Raw genomic sequence first — 21,405 nt, 5'->3', positions numbered from 1 at the left:
ACAGTGTCTTCCTGAGTGGAGTTCATCATTGTTGCCATCGTAAGAATGTTGAAGCTTGAATTAGAGCAATGAACAAACACTTGTAAATTCTTGTTAAACTTGGCAAAAGTGGGCATGATATCAGGAACATGTTAGTCCAAGTTTATGGGGAAAATGTCATGAAGCAAATAGCAGTGTACATGTGGATTAAACATTTTTCTGTGGTGAGAGAAAGTGTCACTAGTGAAGAGAGATCAGAGCAGCTAGTAACAAGCAGGACTGATGAGAACATTGCAAAAATTGCTTGAGTGTGTCAAAATCACCATCTGACTATGAGAAACATAGCAGGCCAAGTAAAAATCAATAGAGAAACAGGAAAATTTTAACAGAAAATCTTAGCATGAGAAAGATATGGCTCTTGCATCACAACAACATACCAGCTCACACAGCACTGTCGGTACAGGGGGTTTTTATTACAAGTTAATATAAGGGTACAGATGTATACATTACATTGTTTTCAATTCTAAGGTAAAGTTGAAGTTGTAATTGAGCCTTTTATCCAGGGGGCATGCTGAACACTCACGTTATCCAGCTTAGGTGAGATCCCACCAGTTGCCCTTTTGTGAAGGAGTTTTTAGCCAGTAAACAAATAACTATATTGGAACACCTTCCCCACTCATCTGATCTGGCCCCAAATGACATTTTTCTTTACCCAAGTATAAAGAAAATATTTAAAGGAAGACATTCAGAACATCAAAGGTACACTGACAGCTTTGATGGCCATTGCAGAAAAAGAGTTCCCAAATTGCTTTGAAGGATGGACCAGGCACTGGTGTCAGTGCATAGCCCAAGGGGAGTACATCAAAGGCGACCACAGTGATATTCAGCAATGAGGTTATGTAGCATTTTTGGAGGATGAGTTTATGAACTTAATTATCAGACCTTGTATACAAGGAACTCTCTTAATAAAATGATGGGAAAACATACCACACAAACCCAAGTCAAAAGAAAGTTGGGTGGCTATATTAATATGAAGTGGCTTTTAAAATAAGAACTATTGCCTGAAATGAAAAGGAAAAATATATTATGCCAAAGAGTACACCAGGATGACATAAAAATCCTAAATGTATACATACCTAGAAAAATATTTCAAAATATATAAAGCAAAACTGATAAAACTAATAGGAAGAATATACAAATCTATAACTACTGATAGTGATTTCAACACAACACTCTTAGTAATTGACAGAACAAGTAGAGAGAAAATTATTAAGGATATAGAAGACTTCAACAAAAATATTAACTGACAACTCAACAACATATTAAACCTTATTTTGAAGTAGATATAGGACATACAAAAATATAGATAATCTGTGTTATGAAACAAACTTCATCCAACTGAAAACTGATATAATACACAGTGCCTTTTCTGACCATAACAAAATTAAATTATACATCAGTAACAGAAAGATATCTGTAAAATCTCCAAATATTTGGACATTAAACTATATATTTCTAAATACTCCGTGGGTCAAAAAGCAACTTTAAAAGAAAATAAGAATATATTTTAAATTGAATGAAATGGAAAACACAATATATCAAAATATCCAAGGTGCTAAATAAATGCTTAGGGTGAATTGTATGGTGCAAAATGCTTCTAAAAAAAGTCTTTGATCAATTATCTAAGAACAATGACCTAACACCCATTCCCTCTTCCTTTGCATCAGAGTGAATTATCTTTAAGAAAGATGCACATGCGCAAAACATAGATTTTCTAAACACATGCATGTGCATTTTGAAGCCAGACATTATAATCAATTAAGATGTATTCCTAGAACATCTGGTCACCAGCCAGGCATCCAATTTAGGACACATCACCTTAAGCATTAAATTCAACTGCTTTCAGTAACATTTTGCCTCCTTCCTTTGAAAACAAAAATGTCTGCTTCAAAATTATATTACAGAGGAAGTTTGTTTTTTACTTACCACTACTTGTCATTTTCTCTCCCTTTTTTTTTTTTTTTCTTAAGAGATAGGCTAGCTCTGTCATCCAGGGTGGAGTGCAATGGGGTGGAGAGATAGGATCTTGCTGTATTGCCCAGGCTGGCCTCAAATTCTTGGGTTCAAGGGATTCCCCCCACCCCAGTCTCCCAATGTGCTGAGGTTATAAATGTGAGCCACTAGGCTCAGCTATTATTTGTTTTTCTTATAAAAAAAGATAAAAACAAACAAAATGTATAATATTGAAAGCATAAATAAAATAATAAAGTTATTGTTATAAGTAATGTGTCTTGAACTTAAAGTGACCAACCATCATAGATTACCTAAGACCAATGGGATTCCAGAGACATAAGACTTTGAATGTTAAAACTGGGCAAATCAGGATAGATTGGTGACACGAGGCATAGATTTCTAATGGACCATAGAGATCTATTTTAATTGAGCAATTAGAAAATTATTAAAAATAAAACAATTCAGTATTTGTCTTATAACACATGTTAACTTGAATTTTTTCTTCTTTTCCTGGATCTAACTTTGTGCCAACAAATGTGCACATTATATCCTCATAGCCTCAGTTCTGGACCCATTGATGCTTCCTACATTGACTCCATGCATATTTACACTTTCTCTCTTTTTTATAGCTACCACTGCTTTATTTCTTGGCATCACTATCCAAAATTGTTGAAGGAAACATACTTGGGATCCCCAGTTCCATTTGACCCCATCTTCCGCAAAATGTAACAAAAAAACTAGGCTAGGCCTGCCCTGCCTTTCCTTTTCTCTCCCTTTTAGATGGTATAATCAGTGCAATGGCTCTTGAAGCATGTATAAGTGCCTATGAGTGTCAGTGTGTAAGAATGTGTGTAGGTGGGCTTTGGCAGATACTACAATCACCAAAAATGCTTTTAAAAATGACACAGAGTCCCACCCCTTGAGGATTCTGGTATAATTCCTGGAGAACTGAGGTAGGAAGTAGCAAATAATAGCTTGAAAAATGTCTCACGGTTGATTCTGATATAGCTATCAACACGGCTCTACCAATACACACACACACATGCACACACGCACATGCACACAAACTCACACCTCCCACTGGAATCACGATGAACCAATTCTCTATTTCATTATTGCTAGTATTTGTTCAAACATTCATCATGCCTCCTACCAACCACTGCCTCCACACATACACATGCACACACAAACACTCATACATGCACATGCATGCACATGCAATCATCATGAAGGTATTTCTCTTTTGGAAGAAAGACAACAGTAAAATAACAGGCAATTCAAATGATGAAAGTTCATGTTCATCCTTGAAGGACTCAACGATGCAAATATCCTCCTTGGAGTCTACAGCTGTGACGAGCGATTGCACATTAAGACTACATTTTTTCTGTATTCTGTTTCCATTAAGAAATATTATTACCAAGGATGTCCTATAATATACTTATGTAAAGTATTATTATATTTCATTTTTTTCTGTTGCAATTTCCTACACAGAAAAAAAAAAAAAAAAAACTAGGTTTATGTGTCACAGTTACTATTATCAGGCCCAAAGTTGGTTTCATACGGGATGTGGCAACCTTACCAGGGCCACTTTAGGAAAGTCCAAGCTCAGAAAAATGGTTTCTGCAAAATACCTTTTGGGTTTATTCCCATCCTAGGAATTGGTTTAGTACATTTGCTTAGCCATATGGGACGTTAGACAGTGATATCTGAGTTTTTCAAGAATTTTCCTTTCAATCTCACAAAAATGTATGGCATATCTAAGTAAAACTCTGTGGATTTATCTCATTGGGAAGTGAATTTGGTGGATGTCTATAATTCTTTATTATAATATTCCTAAACAGAATGTCTTGTTTAGATTGAGATAGGAATTTCCAATCTAAGTGCTTTATTTGGATCTATATAGCCATTCTTCTCCATTTCCTTGTACCTGTCAACCTTTCATTTTTTTTAATAAGGTATTTTTCTTTGTATTTAATGATAAGCATTACAAATTATCAGCAATGAATATGTTAATTTATATAAATATTGTATAGCCCAATGAACAGAATTTGTTTCAAAAATTATTAAAGACTGAGATCATCAACTAAGGTAAAAAAAATTCAACTCAAATATGCAAGAATATCACTATGTTTTCTCTAAATGTGCTTCCTTTTGCTCTTGAATCTACAGTTTCACTCAGTGGCAAATGTGAGTTTATTGTGGGTCAAAGGAAGTTGAACACTTCCAGTTAAGCACAGCTGAATTTCTCCTGGTTTCAGGAGTCATTTTTAGTAAATACTGAGTTAAGTCAAAGATCTGAGGATTTCTGCCCATTTATCTTTCCCCAGATATTTTCAGGATACAAAAGGAAGACGATAGATGTAGGAGGCCAGCCTGCTTCAGTATTGGCCTCTGTAAGAAAAGGCAGGTTTTATTAGTATTTATATATGGTGAGACCACTATCATTCTTGAAAATAAAAAAATGTAAAAATTAATGAATTAATTAATTAAAAGTACTCTGGGACATAGCAGGGGAATGAGCCAGAATCCTTGAGATCTTTTGCTTGCTTCTTCCTCGGTAATCCTTGTGCTTTCTAGTAATCTAAACAACTAAGATTGAAAAATTTTCAAAGTAAGTACACAAGTGTTCACCAGACTTAATGGTATATATCTAAAGGTCAAAACAGCCATAGGACAAGAATCATTTTGTTCTCAGCCACTCAAGTGGTATCATCAATATCTAAGTAACCACCAGCAATACTGGTAGGAAGGTAACATTCTAGAAATCTTGGTAAAATATAGTTACTCTGACTTCACTAACAGAAAATCTGTGATAATCCAGACAGAGACTGAGTGGAACTTTAACTTTGGGCTCTGAATGAGAAGTGAAAATATAAGTATATTAAAAATATTAACCCATTTAAAATGAATGTAAACTGGTTAAGCATTGTATAATATTAATAACAAATTCATAAAGACAGAAAGTAGAATAGTGTTAGAGAAAGAGTAGAAGAGAGTAGAGCCCTTTTCCTTGACTACAACATGGGGGTCCATTGTCAAAAAAAAAAAGAGAGAGAGGGTAGAAGAGAATAGGAATCTGTGCCCATTAAGTTTCAGTTTAGGATGATGAAAATGTTCTGAAGACAGGTATTGGTGATGTTTGCATGACAAGGAGAGTGCACCTAATGTCACTAAACTGTCCACTTAGAAATGGCTAAAATGGTTAAATAAATAGTATCCAGATCAAACAACTATTTTAAATCTTAGTTTGGCTATTCTGTTTTTCAAAGTAGAATATATGCACTCTTAAAATAGCCTCTAATTTTGAAACATTCTACAGTTCAATTCTACCCAGCACAAACATTTATTCCCAAGGCAATCTGGAAGAGGTAGTGGCCCACAAGCCTACTTCAGTAGTCATACCATCAGGACTAAATCCTCACTTTACCAGTTTCCAGCTGTGAGAATTGGACAGGTTTCTCCCTCTTTCCTTCTATAAAAGGATGTTGATAACAGTAATTACCTCCTAGGCCCTTTGTGAGATTTAAATGAGTGAGTAAATTACAGAGCACTTGGAATAGTCCCTGGCATATACCAAACATTCAATAAATGTCGGCTAACAAGTTTTATTTCAGTGTAACAAAAAATGTTAAAGTTTGTTACTGTATAAAACATTTGTACACCAGTAAAGTAGGGCTGGCTATTTTTTAAGTAACATACAAGAAAAAATATTGATAAGTAGCAAAGAAAATATGCTTAAAAATTTGCAAAAACATCTTTCATAAAACTATTTCAGTTGTGAATGTTTAAAGTTTTATAGATAATTTGTTCTTCCATTGTACAATGATTCTTGCATTCAAGAAGAACATTTATGCATATACGTCCTCTAAGCAGTAGCTCATGCAGGATAACAGCATTTGCCATTTTTCATTTGCAGACTATTAATGGACAACAACTTTAATTGTTATTTATTTATGTTTAAATTTTAATGAAGATATGAATAATTTTAAATTTTTGCTCCATATACAAAAATGAATATTAAACTTGCTATGTATCCAGCCATCTCATTTTCTAGAAGTGTGTCAAATGGAATTTATCACAGGAAATATTTATTTAAAATGGGAATGAGCATGAATAATGAATAAGAGAAGTAGCCATTACCTGTTAAAACCATCACTTGTTACCAAGGAGGAAACATTGTGCTAGTGTCATCATTTCACTCTTCATAAATCTTTCGGAGGGACCCCCCTTCCTACCAACTGACACTAACTAATTGTTTACTGTCTATACCAAAATTTTCCCCAACTGTTGACAAACCAATCACAAGGGCACACAGCAGGGGACAGGACCATCTCTTCTACTAATCTTTTAGGCGATTTCTCCCACATATCTTGGCAGGAAGCCTGTAACAGTTTGAACAGAATTGTGCACAATATGTGCAGCGCAGCCAACACTCATTAAGTGCCTTTGTCTCATGCATCTTGTGAACCACAGTATTGCACCCCTGAAGAGCAATGCCTCCAAATGTTATGTTAACATTAAGATCACCAGAAATCGTTAATTTACTAGTCAAATTACATCTCTCAGCAGCATTTAGACAATGTTCTAGGGAATAATCTGCCTATCACCAAGTATAAATGAAATTTTAATGAGTGCTTTCCAGGTATTTCAGACACAGATTAAGGAAGTGCTCTAGAATATACTTAATGACTAATTCATCACAAGATGAGACCTTAACTTAAACCTACCACATTCTATGCATTTTTTTCTGATTACAAATAGGATTTTCGTAGCACTTGGGCTTCATTAAAAGACCACTTTTGGAGAAATAAAATAAGTCTTCAATTGTTAGCTCCACCTTCTTTTTATTTTTGTTTGTTCCCACATCCACATTTTACTTTACGTCCAGTGCCAGCATTTTCCCACGTTATGGGGTTCCTCTTGAATACCCTTCTTATCTCAAATAAAGCTTACTAAGAGCTATTTCCTCTCTTTCTAACTGCACTTGAAAATGTACCTGATCAACAAATGATCTCTGGTTAAAAGGCAGAGTGACCTCCTCTAATCTCCTTTGTTAAACACTCTCAAATGGCCCTACGTACCACAAAAAGCAGTTATCATGGTGGTTTTACACATATACATATATTCATTATTTCAACTTAGATTTCAAAATTATGCTTGCATTTTCCTTCCCAGGTTATACACCAAAAGCTATTAGGCTTTTGGCTGACTCAGCGTGAAATCTAGATCACCATATACCAAGAGGCATTTAGCAAGCAGCATGCAAGTCATGATCCGCAACATTTAATAAACATAATAACAACTTTGTTTAAATGAAAGACTAATAAGTTATATTCCTCAACATCAGAGATTTGTTCAACTAACATCCTGATTGTTTATCTTTACCTGGGACACATCCTTGATTGATAAGTGAGCAACCCTTTTTCTTTCAATGACAAAAATCAAATAAAGTACATGACAACCTGAGCAATATGGCAAAAATGGATCTTTAAAGCTGACAAAAAAACCCTCAAATCAACAAAAAATAGATCAATTTAGTCATTGACTGTGGAAAAGGCCATCACACACAGGTCAAAATTCAACTGCATTTTATTTAACAATCAAAAGGTCATTTTTTTTTTCCTTTTGCCATTCACTGAATTCTAGCTTCAGCAAACCGCTCTTACTTCAGTTTCTAAAAGTATTTTAAGAAGATGACAATGATAGTATAGTATTTATTGATTTAGAAAATAATTCTGATCTTCCAAACATTGATAGCATGACAAAATTTTATTGGTCTTGTTTTTAACAGATAATGGGCTAAGATATTAAAAAAAACAGATTTCATAAGCATAAAATCCTCTTATTTCAGGCAATATCACAAAATAAAATATTGCTTCATGATTTACCGATAAACAATATTAAAGAAGGCAAATAAAATGATTTGTATAAGCAGCTGAGCTCATCACTCAACAGAATCCATACGAATGATAGGTCATGTCCTATCACAGTTTCTGGAGAGCTGAACATGGTGATGTTATAAGATCAGCCTTATTCGGATTCACGACTGATGATTCAGACAAAGTCAGATCAGAAACAAATGAAGGCTTAGAACAACTTCTCAAAAGTCAGGTGCTCAATTTTGTAGCAACTGCAACTTTTTGTTATTAAAAGGAAATGGTTTTTAAAGCTCTAATAAAGAAGGATCAAAAAATATTAAAGATTGCATTAATAGTCCTCCCCCACACCCTCCTCCCCATGTGCACACACACACACACAAAGTTAGACAAAACAATTATATACAAAGCCTGGAGAAAAGACGTCATTCATGAAGTGTATGATGAAACGTGAAGCCAGGTCCACTCTGAAACCAGACCACCTGGGGCCAAATTCTACCTGTAGTGTCTTCCAGCTGGGTGATTAGAGAAAGTTTCTGAACCTCACTAGCTTCCTTTCTCTAATTGTCATATAGGTATAATAATGCAGTGTGTGCCAATGTTCTCCCCTAACGTCATACAGGGAAAACGGGAAATAGTACCCAATGGACTTTTATTTACAAAATATTCATTACAAAACTTTATAAAGAGGTGGCTGACACATAAAGAATTAAGTATCTTGTAAAAATCTGCAATAAATATTTTGTAAATAAAGGTAATTTTAACTATAATTTCCCATTTTTACTATGTAGGGTGGCTTTAGGAGTGACCTTCGGGACACCTTGTCATATGTCCCTAAAAATCTTCCCTGTTAACATAGATACAGCTCTTAGAATAGTGCTGTAGAATAGTGCTGGGTACATATGAAGTATTACATATGTTTTTTATTATTATTCCTAATAAGTTTTCAAGTCATTAGTGCATTTTCTATGACATCACATGTTTAGTTTATGTCTGTCTCTCTCATTTGAGGCTCTTATGGCTAAGCCAAACGAGGTAAGAAGTTCAGTGTTGGGCGGTGCCTGTGGCTCAGTGGGTAGGGCGCCAGCCCCATTTACCGAGGGTGGCAGGTTCAAACCCAACCCGGGCCAAACTGCAACAAAAAAATAGCCAGGCGTTGTGGCTGGCGCCTGTAGTCCCAGCTGCTCTGGAGGCTGAGGCAAGAGAATCGCCTAAGCTCAAGAGCTGGAGGTTGCTGTGAGCTGTGATGCCATAGCACTCCACCAAGGGGAACAAAGTGGAACTTTGTCTCTAAAAAAAGAAAAACTTCAGTGTTTGCCCAGATCCCTGGTAGCATGAGCCCTAGTCCAGTGAAACATTCTTTTTAGAGGAACAATTAAAAGTCCCCAACGTGACAAGTCCTCCAGGGGTAAATAATGGTCTTCAACTTAAAGTTAAAAAGAAGACTTTTCAAAGTATTAACAGTACTATGATAATAATTTTGAAACTTAATTGCAAAACATAGGGATAGCAATATCTAATATGACAACTGTCTGACATGCGTGCCAATTAAAGGTGGGTCACAGGATTTTTACACATTGCTAATTTGAGTAAAGAGGGATAGCAGTATCTATAAGTAAATTGTGCAAAAAGAACATATTGCAAATATATTTCTATAGCTATATTGCCCATTTCACTGCTGTGTGTCTAATGAACAGGAGAGCTCCAGTCTTTATGAATAGCCTGGAGAACTGGCATTTGCTTTGCTAAGGAATCGTCAGTAAAGGCAGAGGGAGCTCCCACAAGTCATTCACTCTCTAATCAGTGCATTTACCACTGACACATGGATTTAAAAATTGACCAACATGGAATCAGACACCTGTATCACAGTATTTGAAACACTCCAGGCATGAAATGTAAAATGGTCACTAGGAATATCCTGGCAAAAAAATGTATTTTGGGCAAGAAAACATTTCAAAACTATTTTTGCTGTGTCTTTTTGTTTCAAGCACTTGGCCCAAATAGTCCTACCACGTAAGTATTCTTCCACTGGGACAGACTGGTCAAGGATATTTCAAAACAGTTGTGTCATTTTAAGGAACCCATTCCTGTTGTTTCCTAAGGAGAAAGCGTGCATGTAGATTTTCTTTCAAAGATCTTTGACAACAGTTATGTTACTAGGATAGTTAATATCACACTTTGTATGTACTTAACACTATGTGTCAGATAATAAATGCAGTGATGATCTATGGAAGTGCTATCATAATTATCAATTTTCAGATTTTTTCCTGAGGGGTCTGTTGGCATTAGGGAGCATTAGTTGGCAAAAATCACATTCCCCTCCAGCACTACTTCTACCATAGCTTTCTAGAAACAACAAAGGGACAAGCCTCCTGGGGATGGAAACAGTGTTGCAATCATGGATGAGGGATTCATCTGGTGCCTTTGCACCTAACGGTCCTCAACAGAATCATTTCATTCCTACACTGATTATTTCTGATGCTATTCTATTTTGAAATGATTTCCCTGGCTAAGATTTATGTTGAAGAAAATCACAAAGATAAGGAAAATGTTATAGTCCCATTATTTAACAGCATTTTCTTCTAGGAATAGGCCATTTTTCCTTATGGAAGATTCTTCGTATGGAAAACTATTTTAGGCCTGCAAAGGTATTACTTTCCAAATGAATTTTGACAGGATTTTTGTGAAGATGATTAAATTATCTAGATAAGGAACCCCGTTTCAGATTTTACAAGGATTTTTCAATCCTATCTTAAAAAAAAAAAATTCAAAAGAAGGCATGCATCCTGGTCAGGATCACATTGGCTAAATGAAAAACTGATGCAATTATCTCCTACATATAGCCTTTAAAAGAAATTATCTTTATTCAGTGCTCCAGATAACTTGCATAAAAACAATATTGGAAGTTTAATTCAACTAGAAAACTGCACCTTCCTATAGCTACTTGTTTATATAAACTTGACCTTATATAATACAGCAGAAATATAGATTTTATGTAAATAAGAAAATTAATATATTAACACGTAGTGGTTCTAATAGTACTGATTACTTAGGTAAATAGGTTTTATTTCACTTTCCTTGTTGATAAGAAAAAATAATTGGGCAGAGACCTAGCTCATGTTTTTCTATCTTGAAACAGTTCTTTGTCCAAGCATCATTTATTGAACTGTCTCCTAATCTGAATTGCCACCTTTATAATAAACTCCAATTTCCATAAAAAAAGAAAAAAGAATTGCTGAGCACACTAGCTCATGCCTGTAATCCTAGCACTCTGGGAAGCTGAGGCAGGTGGATTGCCTGAGCTCAGGAGTTCGAGACCAGCCTGAGCAAGAGCAAGACACCATTTCTAAAAATAACCAGGTGCTGTGGCAGGTGCCTGTAGTCCCAGCTACTCGGGAGGCTGAAGCAAAAGAATTGCGTAAGCCCGAGAGTTTGAGGTTGCTGTGAGTTATGATGCCATAATACTCTACCACAGGCAACAAAGTGAGACTGTCTCAAAAGAAAGAAAGAAAAAAGAAAAAGAAAAACAATTAGTAGTGATAGATTAATAAGATAACTTTAAAATCATGTGTCTGACAGTTCAAGGTAAAGTTTATGCTATATCAGTTCAAATTTTACTGCTTTTTTAATAATTTGTAAATCATGTTGACACTTTTAAGAAAAATGTCCATATTAGCTAAGTTTAAATTTTACTGCTTTATTATTTCTATTATGTATTTTGGAAATGGAAATCTTTTGACCTTAAAATAACCAGGTAATAAAAGAAAGTAGTAAAAGAAATTGAAAAGCCATGCATCTGACTCTTTATTTCAAACCATTAAAATGAAAGTCAGAAAAAAAAAAATGATGACTTCCATTCATAACCAGTTGAAAAAAGAAGCAAATCCCTCTTTATCTTGAAAGTGTATATTGAGGCCAGGAAGACTAAAAATGGATATGCTCTAGTTGGTCAGTAGAATGGGCAGTTACTGTTGTACTGATATTTTTGAAAACTTAGCCCAGATGGCATAACCTTTGTCATTTTGTATGATAAATTACTTGGGCAATCATTAAACTTATTTCCAAAAAAATGCTTACTATTTTATGAGACATTATGATACAAATACTATATCATAAAGAAAGGTAGGAAAAAATAACGTCCTCTATTTTGAAATCTCCATCACATTTTAATGTTAACAACGGGTCTGCTTTTTATTATATCAGTGGTAACATTATATTGAAAAATCTTCTTTGAAAAAAATCCAAAAAGAAGATGAAGAAACATGCCAGAAATGTTTCAAATACATTGTGGAAAGAAATTAAAATTAAAAAAAAAAAAATAGGAGTCCTTTACACAAAAATTTCCTTAGTATTTTAACAAGGCTTTGTTATTGGCACTCACGATATTTCACCTATTACCATGTTGCCTGCTAAGGAGAAAAACTATGCTTATTTATATGAAAACATCCAGGTAAAGAGTTTAAAAGTATAAAACTTTACTCTTGATATTACTTATTATATACTAAATCAAATAAACATTAAATCAACACTAATCCTGAGAAGTAACTACCTAAAATACAAAAATACTGTTTAATATATCTAAATCTATTTCTGCTCTGTAAGTATTCTTTCAGCTCAGCTCCCTGCACAAAAACTCAATCTCTGTTCAAACTTATTTAAACATATCAATTGTTTTCAAGTTTAATTGGGAGATGGTATTATAAAATGTTGCCAGTTAATGGAGCTACTTACTAGCACACATGGCTTTAAGCAGACCCCAAAGCCAAGTCTTGTCAGAGGGGGATTCTCTGGACCTACCCTCTTCTAAATCTATCTCACAGCAGTGATCAAAGAAAGGCCATGACCCTGTAATATTGCTTATCCTCCATGTTGGACTTTTCAGAATTATGATCCAGATTCCCCCTGCAATAGTTTCCATTATCACATCTATTATGTGCTATTTTTTTTTTTTATTGTTGGGGATTCATTGAGGGTACAAGAAACCAGGTTACACTAATTGTATTGGTTAGGTAAGTCCCTCTTACAATTGTGTCTTGCCCCCCCAAAATGTGTCACACGCTGAGACCCCACCCCCCTCCTTCTTTCCCTCTCTCTGCTCTTCCTTCTCCCACCCCACCCCCACAGTGTACTAGGTCATTAATTGTCCTCATATCAAAATTGAATACATAGAATTCATACTTCTCCATTCTTGTGATGCTTTACTAAGAATAATGTGTTCCACTTCCATCCAGGTTAATACAAAGGATGTAAAGTCTCCATCTTTTTTAATGACTGAATAGTACTATTTTATAACTTATGTTTACAGGCGGAAATATGAAGTCCTTGCCCACCAAGCAAACCAAACTTCTAAAATTGATATATTTTTATCTTCTATGTATTTTTGGTCAAATGTTGACCTTCAATTTAAGAGTAAAGGAATCAAATGAAGCAAAAGCATCAAAAATACCCATTGCACCTCCATTTAGGCATGAGTTTAGAAGCTCTGGGACATTTCTTAGGAGAGAACTTCTACCTCCAACAAATTGAAGTGTGTTTTCTCTAGTTCCTTAACTAAAATGAAAAGGTAATTTGGATCATTTTTTGAACATATCAAAGCATTAAGTAAATTCAGCCAAACAGCCATAAGTATAAAACAAAAAATTAATATAGTTTGTATTAATTATACACATATCCACTACAATTATGTACATGTAGCTTGAAATGTTGTGTTAGTTTAGTATGCTACTGTTGCTTTTAGAGAAGCTATGAATCTCTACACTCAAAAGCCCTAAGAATGCCTGAAAGGTGTCAGCACTGTCATCAGCTATGTTTGCAGATGACTCTGGTATTACAAGCTAAAAGCCACATCTTGCCACATCCCACATATAAAGCCATGGTTTGACTCCAGCCTACTACTCTGGTTAAGAATAATTAGATAAAGCATAATTTATGCCTTATATTACATGAAGTACTGGTGAACTGAGGCTATGAATTTGCATATTTGCCATGAGGGGAAGGATACACTGAACTGTCTTTCAGAACATTGAGTCCTGAAATCTATTTTTGTAGATGAATCCTTTGAGATACCTTCTGGATAAGGGCTCAAATTACTGAACCAAAACACCAACAGTCTATTAGAAAAAAAGAGTTTGACTATGTGAATGAAATAAAACAAAAAATCCTGTGGGTTAGATAGAGGACTGCTTTAAAACGAGGATGAGAAAATTGTCTATCTTTCACATATTACAAAAAACATAACTTCAGGAATATCTATCTCTGCTTTGGGTTCTGCAATTTTAAGTTTTAGTCAAAAACTATTGCTCAGTCGTGTCTTTTTCTCTTCTCGTTGTAGAGATGTATCTCATGTGATGTAACAAGATGAAGGCTGTTAAGGCAGCTGCTCAAAATAAAAGGTCTCTAGAAAGCAACATCTTCAGCTGTATCAAGTCTTCCCTGTGGGGGCCATATTCAGACACATGAGCCAAACACAGACCATGTGTCTTCTTCCTCTTATACAAACTGAAAAACCAAAACACTGGCTAGGGGGAAGAAGATAGTAAAATCAGCATTAGGCCTATCAAAGCAACTTCATCATTTCAGAACAAATCATTGAATTTTATGCAATGGATTCACCCAAAATTATGCATTGTTATAAAGTGATCATCTTTGTAATAGATAATATTATTTAAATTATTCTTTATCTTCGATTTAGAAACTGTGGTTATTTAATGTCACATGTTTTAAACAATGAATGGAATCCTTCATGTAAATGCAAAGCATCAAAAATGTAACCTGCTTGCTCTGCCAGAGGCAGCTCAACTGTGAAGTAATGTGGGAAACCACCAAGGACCCCACAAATGAAGTTTCAAATGACACAGTCAATTTCACTTTCACCTAACAGACTCAAGAATAAAATTTAACTTTCCCAAGGTTAAAGAAAACGAGTATTTTGCTTCCTCCTATTAGAATTCTAAATAACAAGAAAAACAAGTGTACCACCCAACCAAGGGTATTATGAAATCAAGGAATGTCTTTCTTTGGGAGTCTCAGTAATTCTAGAACCACCTTTATTTCGATAATAGAAGAGGAAAACAATCAGCCTTAGACCAAATGAATAGTGTATCCAATCATGGTCGCCAAGGCTATGAATTTCAGTTCAGAATTCCGTAATTTTATTCCACTCAGTAAATTATTTAAGAATAAATCTATTCCCTAATACCATGTACACAAATGACAGTAAATGGCTTGGAAAAAACAAAAAGCAAAAACATTCACTTCTTTGACCCAGTGATCCAGTTCTGGAGAAAATATTCTATGGAAATAATATTAAAAATAACAGCATAAAAATAAATATATGTACACACATGCTCAGTGCACTGCTATTTTAAGAGAAAAATAATTTTAAACTTGCTAAATTATGTAATATTCATTATGTGGCATATTACACAGCTATTAAAATTATGAAAAGGTGTATGTTATATAAAACAAGCAAAAGACAGGGGTGTTGCCTGTGGCTCAATGGGTAGGGTGCTGGCCCCATATACCAAGGGTGGTGAGTTCAAACCCAGCCCAAGACAAACTGCAACAAAAAAAATAGCTGGGCATGGTGGCAGGTGCCTGTAGTCACAGCTGCTTGGGAGGCTGAGGCCAGAGAATCAACTAAGCCCAGGAGTTGGAAGTTGCTGTGAGCTGTGACGCCATGGCACTCTACCGAGGGCGATAAAGTGAGACTCTGTCTCTACAAAAAAAAAAAAAAAAAGCAAAAGACAATATTGGGAGTTGCTGTTTCTGTTTGTTTATCTCTGGTGCTACCTGACACTCTCTCCCACTTTTCTTGTGAATTCCTACTCTGGTCACTAATAATCTCCTAATTGTTCAGTCTGTGCCACTGTGAACCTCTTATTTTGGGCAACATCAACAAGAAGCAAAATAAACTCAACTTTCTCTGCCGTCACCCTCCACTTCCTCACTTCCTCACTTCCTCACTACCACTCCTCTCCCTTCCTCCCTACCTCTCAAACTATCTCATATGCTTTGTTCCTTTTCTTGTATTCTCTAGTCAGAAATTTGGGAGTCTTCTCTTTCCCCTAAAAAATTACTTCCGCCTGTGGCTCAAGGAGTAGAGCGCTGGTCCCATATGCCGGAGGTGGCAGGTTCAAACCCAGCCCCAGCCAAAAAAAATAAAAGCTAAAAAATTACCTCCTAACTACCTGTTGCTTTAGGAACTGGAGTTCTGCCCTCTCTTCTATGCTGACCTGCTTAGTTCAGATTCTTATGATCTCTTCCTCTAACTCCTGCTTTTGCTACCCTCCCCATCTTTCTGCTTTCAGTTAATCAGCAGCACAATTCATCCCCCCATCTTTCCACCAGGTGCTTTTTCAAAAATATTATTTCTGGTCACATCACTTTCTCTTTAAAGTCATCGACTCCTTCAAAGTCAGGAGAGGCTCAAATAGTTTGTACTGCATGCAAGAACATTCCTACACCCCTCCTTTCCCCAACAGCCTCATTTCTCACTGTTATGCAGGATATGCTGTAACTATTTGCATCTCTCCTAGATTCCACAACCTATTGAAAATTCTGCCTGCAATGTTTTTTCTCACTTGTTCCCTTTAGGCTTCTGTGTGCCATTTTACAATTCAAACATACTCTTTACATACTTTTTTTTTTTAATTAAATCATAGCTGTGTACATTAATGCGATCATGGGGCACACCATACACTGGTTTTATAGACCGTTTGACACATTTTCATCACACTGGTTAACATAGCCTTCCTGGCATTTTCTTAGTTATTGTGTTACGACATTTACATTTGAAAAGCAGAGAGAGGGAAGGAGGGAGAGGGGTGGGGCCTTGGTGTGTGCCACACCTTCTGGAGGCAAGACATGATTGCAAGAGGGACTTTACCTAACAAATGCAGTCAGTGTAACCTGGCTTATTGTGCCCTCAATGAATCCCCAACAATAAAAAAAAAAAAAAAGGACATTTACATTCTACATTTACTAAGTTTCACATGCACCCATGTAAGATGCACCACAGGTATAATCCCACCAATCACTCTACCTCCACCCATCCTTCCCCCTCCCTCCACTCCCTCTCCCCCCTTCCCCCTATTCTTAGGTTATAACTGGGTTATAGCTTTCATGTGAAAGCCATAAATTAGTTTCATAGTAGGGCTGAGTACATTGGATACTTTTTCTTCCATTCTTGAGATACTTTGCTAAGAAGAATATGTTCTGGCTCCATCCATGTAAACATGAAAGAGGTAAAGTCTCCGTCTTTCTTTAAGGCTGCATAATATTCCATGGTGTACATATACCGCAATTTATTAATCCATTCGTGGATCAATGGGCACTTGGGCTTTTTCCATGACTTAGCAATTATGAATTGGGCTGCAACAAACATTCTAGTACAAAGATCTTTGTTATAATGTGACTTTTGGTCTTCTGGGTATATGCCCAGTAGAGGGATTACAGGATTGAATGGAAGATCTATTTTTAGATCTCTAAGTGTTCTCCAAACATCTTTCCAAAAAATGTATTAATTTGCATTCCCACCAGCATAGCGGTTTATATGTGCATGTCTTTCACTGTCTATAATCTCCTCTGGCAAGGCCATGTGTCATACTCATTTTGGTAATCCCAACCCTATGAACTGTACCTGATACTTAGTAGAGACTTGAGACATATTCCTTGAATTAATCAACAAATAAATTAATAGGTAAATTAAAGACATAAAATTATGCAAAATATGCATACATGTGGTCAAAGACTGGAAGCAAATTTAGGAAAATTAAAACAGGTTCTGATACCTAGATTTAAACTTTCTAATTTTAGTTAATTTTTTAACAATTTATAATTAAAAATGAGAAATCTTTGAAATCCATATTAAAAGCCTGTTAGACAAACATTCATTGATGAGTGAATGCTGATTAAAAATACTTCAGTTGCTCATAATACTGGTAACTTTTTATATAGTAGAACAAAGTTAGTAGATTTTTTTTTTTTTTGAGCAAATTTTTAGGCCAAGTAGATTTCCTGTGTTAAGAATGATTGGCCCAAAGTCAAAATGTATTCAAAATCATTCAAGATATGAGAATTTTGGAGGGTTTTTTTTCCCCTATTTAAAGTGAATAGGCAATTTACAAAAGGTTAGCTTAAGGTTTCCATCCTAAGTAGCAACCGTTGCATGTTCATATATGCAGTTCTGTCTATACGCAGAATGGAAAATTGCAAACGGGAATGAAATGCCCATCAATCAAACATCAAGTACTAACAAAATCCACGAAACATTTTGCATTTCCAAATATGCTATGTCACTTTACATATCCCAAGATCCCTAGCACTGAAACAATTTCTTGTGAAAGAATAAAATATCATATTCTTCAAATTTCTATATATACAAGTATGTCCACATATTTATAAAGATAGAGAAGAACAGCAAGAAGGTGCTATCAAAGATTCTTTTTTATCCACCATGATTAGTCACATATCTCAACTGATACCACTTTGCATTAGAATATCCTTTGCCCTTGACTTTACCATTAGTTAAAGTTAGAGTAGAAAAAACATCAACAATAAATATTTCATTACTATTTATGTGTAAAATAATATAGGAGTAGAAGCCTAAATATTTTTTAGTCCTTAAACTACATGATAGCCCACTACGCTGACCGAAATTCTCCCACAGTGGCTGCAAAAGCTAGGAACTAAAAAAGGCTTTGGAGAACATCTAGTCCAGTGTTTTGAACCATGAATTCTGTCATTTAGAAAATGGCACTATTTAGGAGGCGGAGCAAGATGGTGGCCGAGTACAAGCTGCCTTACTTCTGGGCACCGTGAGTCTGGGGAGATAGGACTCCAGGCATCTCTGGCTAGTGGGATCTGCCTATCATCACCCATTTGAGGATACAGGGAGTCAGTGAGAGACTTCTGGACCCCAAAAGGAGGACTAAAACAGTGGAAAAACGGCAAGTGGTCACGTGTGTTCAATCCACCTAAACCCGCCCGCAACTGTAAGTTCAGTAGCAGTGAGACTGCAAACCAGAAAGGCCTTACCTGTGAACTGTTTTGGTGTCTTTGGACTTGGCACTCAGTTGAACTGCCTTGGGGAGAGCCTGAGCAGGAGTGCAGAGAACTTTGGCCGTTGTCTAGGGCCCCAGTCTGAGCCGCTGAGCCAGACGGAGCTAATAGTGTTTGGCTGTGGGTCACAGGGAGCCATTGTGAGTGATCTGCCCCGGCATGCGCCGCCTTCAGGGTCGCAGAGCTAGAATCGGGTGGGAGCTGGTAACCCAGCGACCAAGTAGCCTAAGGGTGGGGTCTGAGCCACCTTGCAGCCCTAACCCTCAGGGGCAGAGTCAGACCGGTTTTGGCACACTGGGTAAGTGGATAGCCACTTCAGCAGTGATTCCAGCGACAAGCACTTTCCCGGGAAAGCTTCTGCTCAGCAAGTTTACAAGTTCAAACTGCCTTTTAAGTGGGCTGAAGAGAGATTTAGGGTGTATACCTGCTGGGGTTTGAGAAATCAGCACCCTCCAGTCATATCAGAACTGTGATTAACATCTCATACCCCAGAAGACCACATGTTGCCCAGACAATATTCAATGACATATACATACTGCTTTGTTTTTAATTGTGTTTTTTTTTTAATTTGTTTTGTTTTTTGGTATGGTTGTTTTTTTTTTTTTATTTTGATGTTGATGATGTTGTTTTGTTTTTTAAGTTCAACCTTTTCCATACAGATCCTTTTTCTTTCTCAGTTTTTCTAGTTTAATTATAATTTCCCATTGCTGCCTGTTTCAATAACTAGAACTTCATTTTTGCTAGTGTTTCTACTGCTATTATTTGGTTTTTCACCCAATTTTATCCCGTAAAGTTATCTGTTTGCTTGTTTTGGTTTGATTTATAGCATTTTTGTCTTTCCTCTCTACTTGGTGGAGGTGGGGTACTGTGTCTGATCAGGTTAGCAAGCAAAGAGCTGCTGACCTAAAGGGAACGCCCCAACTGGGCACCCCCAGAAGGTGGGCTTTTTTTAAGGTTGTGTCAAAGTACCCTACTGTACACCTATATTGCTCTGGCTCCCTCTTTCTGTGCCTCTATCCTTTTTGTCAATATTCCTTTTACCCACCCCCTCTCCTTTCTCTATTTCTCCTTTTTTTCTTATCACTCAGTCCTCCTTTCGTTCATCCCTTTGTTGCTCTTCAACCATCTCAGCCTTCTGGTCCTGTAACCCTTATTCCACAGGCACGAGAACTTAAAGAGCAAGAGGAAGTGAAAGGAAAATTAGGGCAAGGAAACAGATTAAAAAAAATCAATCATGAGGAAGAATCAGCAGAAAACTCCAGGCAACATGAAGAACCAGTCCAGAACAACCCCACCAAGGGACCCTGAGGTATCTACTGCAGAGGATTCCACCTATAAAGAAATGTTAGGAATGACAGAAAGGGAATTTAGAATACACATGATGAAAACAATGAAGTAAATGATGGAAACAATGAAGGAAACTGCTAGTAAAGTGGAAAATAACCAAAAGGAAATCCAAAAACAGAATCAAATAAGAGATGAACGATATGAAGAATATAAAAAAGATATAGCAGAGCTGAAGGAACTGAAACAGTCAATTAGGGAACTTAAAGATGCAATGGAAAGTATCAGCAACAGGTTAGACCATGCAGAAGAAAGAATTTCAGAGGTAGAAGACAAAGTTCTTGAGATAACTCAGATATAAAAGAGGCAGAAAAGAAGAGAGAGAAAGCAGAACGTTCACCGTCAGAATTATGGGACTTTATGAAGCGTTCCAACATATGAGTTATAGGAATTCCAGAAGGGGAAGAAGAATGCCCCAGAGGAATGGAAGCCAAACTAGAGAATATTATAAAAGAAAATTTCCCAAATATCACCAAAGCTCCTGACACACTGCTTTCAGAGGATATTGGACCCCAGGTCGCCTCAACTCTAACCGAGCTTCTCCAAGACACATTGTGATGAACCTGTCCAAAGTCAAGACAAAAGAAAAGATTCTGCAAGCTGCCAGGAGTAAGCGCCAGTTGACCTACAGGGGCAAATCCATCAGAGTGACCGCAGACTTCTCTAATGAAATTTTCCAAGCAAGAAGACAATGGTCATCTACCTTTAATCTACTTAAACAGAACAATTTTCAGCCCAGAATTCTGTACCCTGCTAAGCTAAGCTTCAAAATTGATGGAGAAATCAAATCATTTACGGATATACAAACATTGAGGAAATTTGCCACAACAAGACCAGCTCTACAGGAAATACTTCAACCTGTTCTGCACACTGACCACCACAATGGATCAGCAGCAAAGTAAGAACTCAGAAATTGAAGGACAGAACCTAACCTCCACACTGTTGCAAAAGATAAAACTAAACAATGGACTCTCACCAAATAAGACAAATAGAATTCTACCACACTTATCAATTATCTCAATAAATGTTAATGGCTTGAATTCCCCACTGAAGAGACATAGATTGGCTGTTTGGATTAAAAAAAACAAGCCATCCATTTGCTGTCTGCAAGAAACACACCTGGCTTCAAAAG

This window comes from Nycticebus coucang, chromosome 16, assembly GCF_027406575.1.
Source record: "Nycticebus coucang isolate mNycCou1 chromosome 16, mNycCou1.pri, whole genome shotgun sequence".
In the NCBI taxonomy this organism is placed as follows: Eukaryota; Metazoa; Chordata; class Mammalia; order Primates; family Lorisidae; genus Nycticebus; species Nycticebus coucang.
The sequence above is the reverse complement of the archived record's forward strand: the minus strand, read 5'-3'. Positions refer to the sequence as shown.